This window comes from Sturnus vulgaris, chromosome 6, assembly GCF_052056855.1.
Source record: "Sturnus vulgaris isolate bStuVul1 chromosome 6, bStuVul1.hap1, whole genome shotgun sequence".
Taxonomy (NCBI): Eukaryota; Metazoa; Chordata; class Aves; order Passeriformes; family Sturnidae; genus Sturnus; species Sturnus vulgaris.
In genome coordinates this window covers 21852057-21861292 of record NC_142248.1, presented here as the reverse complement: position 1 = coordinate 21861292, position 9236 = coordinate 21852057, and the positions used below count along the sequence as shown (strand labels likewise).

The 9236-nt window shown below is 41.1% G+C and overlaps 1 protein-coding gene across 1 annotated transcript in view; it reads right to left on the bottom strand.

Annotated features, from left to right (window-relative positions):
* ARHGAP5 (Rho GTPase activating protein 5) overlaps positions 1–8916 on the bottom strand; it is a 42003-nt gene extending 33087 nt beyond the window's left edge. Inside the window, exons 1-2 of the mRNA XM_014891130.2 lie at positions 8624–8916; positions 1521–1627 (exon numbers count right to left, since the gene is read on the bottom strand). The gene's annotated coding sequence lies outside the window, so the exon portion shown is untranslated. The remainder of the gene's footprint in view (positions 1–1520; positions 1628–8623) is intronic.
* Positions 8917–9236: the final 320 nt, after the last annotated feature.

Below are 9236 nucleotides of genomic sequence, written 5' to 3'. Positions count from 1 at the left end.
AAGCATCAATACTGAAATTTTAGTATTACATACTTTGTCCTTCTTAGCAACAATTAACAAACCAAAATAGAAAATACAAACAGAATACATAAAACCATCTGTTAGTTATAGAAATCATAGAAAACGAAAAGTACTTTTTTTAGGAAGAAAGTATCAACTTCATTACTAAATGAAGAGGAACGCCTGTTTTTTATACTCAAGAGCTTTTATATTGCAAAAACCGAAACTTTTACGCCAGATTTTAGAATTCTTTTTCGGTTAAATCAGATTACTCAAAGACTCATTCAGAAAGACAACTTGTATTTTAAATTTTGCTTTTCACTGCTTCCACTGTGTTTATTATATTCTTAAAACACAGAATTTGGACCTAACAGAAAATGGTTCCAGGAATAAAAATACTTAGCAAAAATAGCCTCCTTTACAAGCAGTATTTTTATTACTACAAATAAACCCAGTGTTTTCCTTCTAAAGCAAAGCTTATCATAGTAGCATCATTCAAACTGTTATAATGAGAAATTTAGTCAGCACTTTCACTATAAAATGTTTTCTGTTTGCCACAGCACAATACAGATTTCATGTGGACTAAACCAGAACACAAAAATCTTCATCCACAGGATTACTTCATTTCATCAGGAAGACACTGTCAATTTGCAATTAGTTTATAAGAAACAATCAATACATTCAGAAACTCTACATCCTCGGTAGTAAAGGTTGTTCCTCCTCCATCTACAAAATGTTTTGTTAAATCAATACATTTTTAAGTGAGTAAGTACAAAGAGTAAGGTGAAAGGGGACACTGACAAAGGGAGAACACATCAGTTTCTCATTAAAGTTCTGACATGAGAGATTTTAGCCATAGTAGAAGCTGAATCCCTTAAGATATTTAAAACCAGTGTGGGGTTGTTTTTTTTAAATACAGTTCTTACTTTGCACTGATTGTACAAAGTCAAAGAATGAAATCTATGTTAATTAAGTAATAAAACTGGTTAAAATCTTACATTATAATGGCTTCACATTTAATATGCAATCATCATTAAACTGTTCTCCAAATGGAAGATTTTCCATTTCGCTATACCACTAATGTAAATTTACTTTATTGTTTTGTGCTGTTCTAAACCATGCATACCGGAAATTTTTCAAGTTAGTTCCATTATCTTAGTTCAATCTGCCTAATTCAATTATAACAAACTTTAAACACTACAATTCATCTAACCCTCCACCCCACCTTTGTTACAGATTCAAAGGAGGGGATGTTTGATTTTCCCAAATAATTTCAATCTTAGGATTGAAAATAATACACCTACGTTTAAACAGAAAATTTTGAGGCACTGAGAAGATACAAAGTGTCTGACCTCACTGCAGGAAGAATCTCTGACTATCTTCAGATGCACTGTAGGACCCTGTCTCTACTGACTTTAAGATTTCCAAGCGTAGTTATAAAGAAAATAAGGCAGCAGCTTGTACTTATTTACCCACCTTCACCCTTAAACACATTATAAAGGCCTAAAGCCCAAACTTACCCTTAGGAAAAAGAGGTGCAAAGCAAGATGACTACCCTGCTGTGATCTTCCTGCAGTAATGTCACACATTTAAACAGTGCCCTTCAGTAAGTCCTTCCCTGAGGGATCTGAAAACAAAAAATAAGAACCATTAAAAGTTTCAAGTTTATGAAGGAAGAAGCAGCAATCACAGAAGGTACAACACTTCACCTATGCATGAGGATTGTTATCTTCATTTTAAACCCATGAACAAAACTCAAGCTAGTCTTTGTCTAAATTTGGAGGTTTTAAATCCTGTAAGCACACCTCTTAATATTTGAGAGAAGACAGAGCTCTTAAGTGATTGTGATTTGAATTTCAACTCGATACTTCAACAACACCTAGGCTGCGGAAGCCTGTTCTGAAAAAATTAACGTAGTTTCTCAGGTAACGTATAAAATATCAGCTATATCACTAATCACTTGCAGAAAAATTTGGAACAGAGTATTTAGAACATAGCTTTGCAAGATGAAATTGGTATAGTCATAAGTACAAAATATACAAAACAAATGTACATCTATGTACACATATTATATTAATAAGGTTATAGTCTACCTCAAAACTCTTTTACCTGTAGTATACCACTTCTAAAGTGGACTCAAATTTTGACAAATTAGAAATTCAAAGTATAATTATATTTGAAGATTTTGAATTCTCAACTAGGGTACAAATTATTAATATAACCCTTTTAAGTGCTGGTCTCACTGCAGGGATGCTACTATAAAGTAATCAAAAACAGAACTGTCTTTCATTGTTCTTCCCTTTTCATCCACACAAAACGCAGACTTTGTCAGGCCAGAGATCCATACATTATGATGCAGAACAGGAAAGGAACTTGAGGCACTTGCACTGGAATATTATGTAAGCCATTTTTAACTAAGGAAAGGTATCATTGTTAAGCAAGATGCAGCACCATGCTGTACATATGCTAAACACTACATCAAAACAGAGCTTTTTCTTGCTTTGACATTTACAATTACATTCTTAATAATTTCACTTTGCTCTAGTAAATTTTCTTTTGGACAAAAAAGATTTGGCAATACTGATAAACAATACACCAATACCACAACAGTAACTAATCTTGTGATACTAAACAACACCAAAATCAATAGACAGCACTCTATCAGTCCTGCATTAAGCCTGGCTGAGCTTCAGTGCTAAATTCTATCACTTGATAGAGGAGATAGATGGTAGGTCCTGTTCCCCGCCCTTATCTCCAAGCTGTGGCACTCCTCTACATCCAAAGCTAGCTGAGCAGAACAGATACTTGCTCATGAGGAAAAAGAGAACGGGACTCTGAAGAACTCAGAATATGTGGAAGAGCAGACAAATTGAAAGAAAAGTGGTGCCGCTTGCAAGCATGCATCTGAGGCTTGAGGGACACTGCCACAAGAGAAAGCTCAAAGACAAGCCCCCACAACATCAGTCAGAAACATTAAGAGGCCAGAGAAAGCCCTATTTACAAAGAGATGTTTCCCAAAGTCTTCCAACCTGAATTCTAAACACTAGAATATAATGTCATTTTAATAGCAAGTAATAAATGCTTGAAGAGTTAATCATCTATCATATTAAGTAATTGTGGCTGCACAGGAACTTGTAGATGAGTCCACAGTCAAGAAAATCACTTACAAATAAATACTCTTGAGTATTTCTCAATACACTCCAAAATTGCTTGCTAAACCTAAAAATGTTTTAAGCCCGACATGGCTAAAGCAAAAATGTTGCCTGAAAGAATCCACAGTTGCTTATGACCGTCAACTATTAAGCAGCTGCCAACAGGGAAAATAAAGAGTGTTTTCCCCAAGTTCTTTATTCACTCTGTGTGTTGTCTAGACACAACAGTTTATGGATTGGTATTTTCTGGGGTTAGTTTCAATCAGCATAGTCTTGCAAGTGTGTTTGTTAAATTACCTGGCCAAGCGAAAAGAAGCACATGTGAATAAGAGGTCCATCACAGCCTAGTCTGCTTTACAAGGCATATGAATACAGCAACAGAAACTTACTGTAACCTCTGCAGCAGATCACCAAGTAAATTCAAACAAATTAGGTATCACTGAAATGGTTCTGAGAATGAGTTTGAAAGTGTTGTGCAATCAATATACACAGACCATGACTCCAAGAAAGTTACAGCTCTGGATTCAAGTTAGTACTGACACCAAGTTTTTATAGCAAGTCATTCCTCACTTCATACTTTTTTGAGAACCAAAACTTGGCATTGGAAAATATTTACTACAGTACCCAATGTCCAAGATCTATCAGCACAACAGTAACTATAGCCCTACCCAAAAGAGAATAAGAATTCAACTGTTTTGCTAACAACCACTGAAAAAAAAAAATTGATGCACCTTAACATAATGATGCCATTGCTCCTTGAGGATTTACCAAGAATTATTTTTTCAATCAAGCAAGCCAAAGAAAACTTCCCTTCAAGGGAAAATATTTTTTAGAAATGAAACCAGAGTACACCAATGTCACCTTATCAACAATTTCAAACCACCTAAGTCTGTTGAGGTCCTAACACTTAATGTGTCCCGTCTACTTTACAAACACACCAGTATTCTTGCCTTCACAACTACTGGTAAACTTAATTAACCATACTTAAAATCTTATTTATAAATAATGGTAAATACAACAATTACCCAAGTATCAGCGAACATGAAAAAAAAAAAAACATTATTCAAATTTCTTTTGAGAAGGTAAGCTCAACCAAGCAACAGCAAGACAGTAAGCAACAAAAGTGATCCTCTGGCTGAAAAGAAATTCAGTTGAAGTGGTATGCTGATTAATCATGCTAGGGAAATGAAGGATGAGAATGGATGACTCCAACTGCTGTTCATTTCAGATTTGGTTAGTATGACGGCCAACTACAATCCCTAAAGGAGTTCTGTAGCCTAGATAATTCTCTCCATACAAAAGCAAAGTAATCAATGTATTAAAAAAAAGAGAAAGAGGAACCCCAACTGCCCAACTTAATATTATAAAGCAACAAAAAACTGTGTTTAAAAACAGGAGTTCAAAGCTTAGTTCCTACTAAGCTCAATAAATGTCTTCTATTAATAATGATACACTGAAGACTGCCTGTGTATTACTCAAAATTAAATCAGAGCCTAAATATTATTCCTGAATTCAAAACATCATTCTTTAGGTGGAATCTAGAAGTCCCAGGGCATATATTATCATTATTGCTCTCCACAAAAAAAGAAAAAACAAACAAAAGAAAAACCAAACCGACCTACATAAATTAAATCAAGGTACGATAAAAAGGTAAACTGCAAAGGTTCAAATTACCAGCACAGCAGTATTCTGAACTTAGGCCTCTCAAGTTACAGATCTTCAGATTTTTGAATATCTGAAAGCATTCAATATAGTTTCAAAGCCTGTATTTCAACAGGGAAGGAAAGTGCAAGTTTACAGAAGTAATATATTCTTAATTCTTTTTGCATACAATAAGCTCCAACCAAAAACATGCAGAGTGGTCAGAGAAGTTTCTCAGGGCAAGTCTCCCAATAAGGCTTATTTACAGAGAAACTCAGGAAAAACACAAAAGAACTAATGGAGAATTTTCACAAAGGGGACCATAAAAAAAAAACTTATAAAAATAGAAGAAAGAAAAGGAAGCAGACAAAGGAGGGGGGATCAAAGCAAGGACAGAAAAAAGGCTAAAATGCATTTCCTGGGAGAAAAAAAAAAAACAAGAAAAATTTACATCCTGGTATGGGCAACCACAACTAATTTCACTGATCCACATATCTGGATTGTTTCATATTATTTTGCTTTATGAGCAACTGCAGTATAGAATCCAGGACTCAACACCGTAAAGCTTACTTTGTTGTTTGACCTTGTACAAGCTACGTGTGTCATTTCTACCTGTGTAAAACAACACTGCTTATCCCCTTTTCAAAATTACAAACTGGGAAAGGGAAATGGCACATATAAGCAGCAAACAACATTCTGCATAAAAATTAGCCAACTTAAATAAATAAAATGCCAAAATTAAGCTATATAACTTTTCCTAAACTTGTATAAGAAGGTATTGGTTTTGCTTTTTTAAATGCAAACATTCTTCTGTCGTGTTTGAATGTCAACTAATGCAAAACTGCAAAAAATGCGTGGGAATTTTAACTCAAAGCCAAAAAACCACTCTTATTTACCACAAAACGTAATGTGCAGAACTAGCCACAGATCAATTATTTTGTTTTCCAATAGATGCCAGTGACAAGAAAAACACAGTTAATATGCAAATTCAAAACAACTTCACAATTGTTTCAGATTTTCTTGCGAGGAATTATGAATTTGCTTTTCTTTAAATATTTCACCAAATCTGTAAATACAAGGAAGTGATGAGATGGTCCAAACAATCATCTGTAAAATGCTCTTCCAGCTCACTTATACTGACCTTTAGGCTAAAAATTCTCAGAGTAAAAAAGAAAAAAAAAAAGAGCCAACCAAACAAAGAGTGATTAAAGAGTGATTAAGTATTTTGTGTGCCCATTAGGAGAGACGTAGCACAGATGCAGGGGAGGGAAAAGGCCCGGAGCGCTAATGCGGAGCTGCGGGGGTGAGCGGGACCCCCCGAACTGCGCGGCGCTCCCTGCGGGCACGGCGCGGCCGAAGCCCCCTGGCGGCAGAGCCCTCCCGGCCGCGGGACGCAGGCCCCTCTGGAAAGCATTCCTGCCTTATCACCGAGCAGGAATGCACCGCGGGCTCGCTCGCACGGCTACGTCATGGCCACAGACGGGGCTGCTCGCAGCCCGCCCGACGTAACCGTGCCAGCAGAACTTCGCCAGGGGTGTTTGGCCCCCAAAGCGGCACCTTCTCGGAGAAGGTCACGGCGTGTCACCCCCAAGGACGCCTCCTGTACAGAACCCTAAGGACACACCGCGAAGCAGCCCACCAAGCGGAGTGATGGGGAGCGCTTTGTCAACTTCTATGCGAAATGTCCCTCAAGGATGCCACTACATAGGATTTATCTTGTGTCAAGAAAGTACTTTTGGAAGCCTTACGATAGCGTCAGCATCCTTTTAATATCTTTATTAAACATAATGGAATTATTTTTGCACTATGTACTCAAATAACAAGTCCCAACAGGGAAAACTTACACAGAGCAATCTATTATTATTATCAGTGCTTTTCTTTTCTACAAAGTCTGCACACGGAAAAAACACCTACACCTTTAGGAAAGCACATAGCTTGAAAAACGTGTGGAGCATTTGGTTCTGTTAGTGCTAAATATAGCATTTCAAAACAATTTAGTCTGAGCCTAAAGTATTTAATTGGATTATTCAACACATGCAACACCTTAGCTAAAGTAAAGTCCAATACCAGGGAGTGGTAGGCATTTGGTTGCAGTTATTTACAATTTTACAACAATGGCAGCCGCTTTACATAGGGATACTTTAGGGTGGGGAAATGGTATTTCAGTTCAGTATGTTCCACGCTTATAAGCAACTTACACTAAAACAAGTTCGTGATAATATAACAAATGCTCAAACAATTTCCCATACCTAAAGTACTACAGACTTAAAAAAAAACCCTTACATTTGCATCATACTTTCTGAGCTCTAGTAACAATGAGTTTTAGTAGAGTACTAAAAATAGAATTTGAACAATTTTAGCACTTCTTAAAAATAATTTTCAAAGAAGCACAAAAATGAAAGTAAACCCTTACAAAAATGCACCTGGATCAATCTCTGTAGTACCCTTACTTTAGATATGTACTATAAATAAATATGGGTTTTATCAGAAGGCAGCTAACTCTGGTCACTGATGTCACTGCTGAAAACAACTGTCATGCGGAAGACTCTTCAGAAGGTAAGGCAGCACTACTGGCAAAAAAGCCACCTATTAACTCCTCATTCTTTATGAAGTAAGTATACAAGCATCAGCGCTGCAACTGCCTTCAATGCACAGGTTTAAAATGGACGTCCAATTGACCAGCTAATGCTGTTCTCTCTCTATTGCTTTTACTCTGCAGAGTAGAGTTTTCAAATTTCTGTCAAGGATCTTTATTAAGAAAAAAAAAAATCCTCCAGTTTATCTGCATGACACTAAACTAAAGAATACACACATACCCCCACAGGCCTATTTTGGTCTAGATTAAAAACGTTCTCCTCCTACTTATTAAGGAAATATTCCACACTGATACCAAAAGCGACACCGGAGAGAGCAAAAGAGTGGGGTACAGGGGGGTGGGGTGTATTATGGGGAGAAGGTTACAAGTATGTCTTATGTTTATAACTATATTGTCCTGCTTCCTTCTTTAATCAAAGCAGCGTTTCATACTCCTTATGTCTTATAGCTACAACACCATGGCATTACATCTGTATGTCTCTGGTGATTCCCTTGGGTGGAGAGAGTCTAAAGGTTATGCTGGTTGAAGGGATTCAAAACGCTTGAAAGCTGCAACACTGCAACTGGCTACCCTATTCCAAAGCCTTAAAATCCACCTGGTGGAAAAACAGAAATGCACACACATCATCAGGAGAGTGAAGTTTTCCGGAATTTAATATCCAGCAATATCTGAAGGTGAAAGGAAGGAGGAGGGGAATGGACAACTGTTCAAATTTAGTAGAGAAAGAAAAGAACAGAGAAGGCGTGAATGAGTATTAGGGGGTAATGAAGAGGAAAATAAGTACAGAGAAAGGAGAAAAGGGGGGAAAGGCAGTAGGAATGGAAGAAGGGAGGAAGCTAAAGGAGTAGGCAGAAGAAGGGAATGAGGAAGGAAGAAGAGAGGAGCAGGGAAGCTCCCCTTCCTGCCTTCCTCCCTCCCTAGAGAGCCGTGACCAGCTGGCAGCCTCGTACAGCAGGCTCAGACCCTCCCATTGCTCAGGCCTTCATCACCTGTCTGGGACCAGGCACTCCGCTCCCTGCCCTTCCCGCCTGCCCTCCGCGGCGCGGCGGGGCCGAGGGGCCGGTGCCCGCTCCCCACGCGGCCCCAACCCTCCGAACTGGTTACAGCCAGCGGCCGCCGCGCCGGCTCGCCGGGCTGCAGCCGCCTCCTCCCCCCGCTCCCCCTTCCGCCTGCCGGGCCGGCCGCCCCGCTCCAGGCCGGGCCGGCTCCCGCGGGACCGCATTCCTCCCCTCACCTCGCGCCGTCGGGATCCGGCTCCTCGGCGGCGGCGGGAGCGGCAGCATTCCCGGGACGCTCTCTCCACGCCGGCGCCCCCGGCGGCTTCTCCTCCCTGCGGGGCTCTCTCCGGTCTTCGGCCCGCGGCTCCCGAGCGCTCCCGGCCGCCGCAGCCCCGTCCCGCCTCTCCGCTCTCTCCCCGGCGCTCAGTAATGGCGGCCGCCGAGCCTCCCCGGCTCTCGCTTCGCTGACGGAGTCTCTCTCTCCCCCTAACTTTACCTCAGCAGCTTCCCTCCCCTCCCCCCTCCCTCCCGCCGCCGCGGCTCAGCGCGCGCCCGCCCGGCCAGCTGCGCGTGCGCGGGACAGAGCCTCTTCCTGCTGCCGCTGGATTCCCTGGGAAGCCTGGGAGGGCGCGCGCGGCCGGCACCCAGCTGCGCGCGCACGCGCGCCGCCCCGCCTCCCCCTCCTCCCGGGCGGGGGCGCGCGCGGCGCGCGCCCGCTCGTGCCCTGGTGGCCGCGCGGGGAGCGCGGGGAGCCGCGAGTCTTGGGGACGGGGGTTCGAGTCCCGCCTCGGGCAGCGTGAGAGTGGCTCTGAGGTGTGCGGGCGGCCACGGGCTTGATCTCGGGCCACC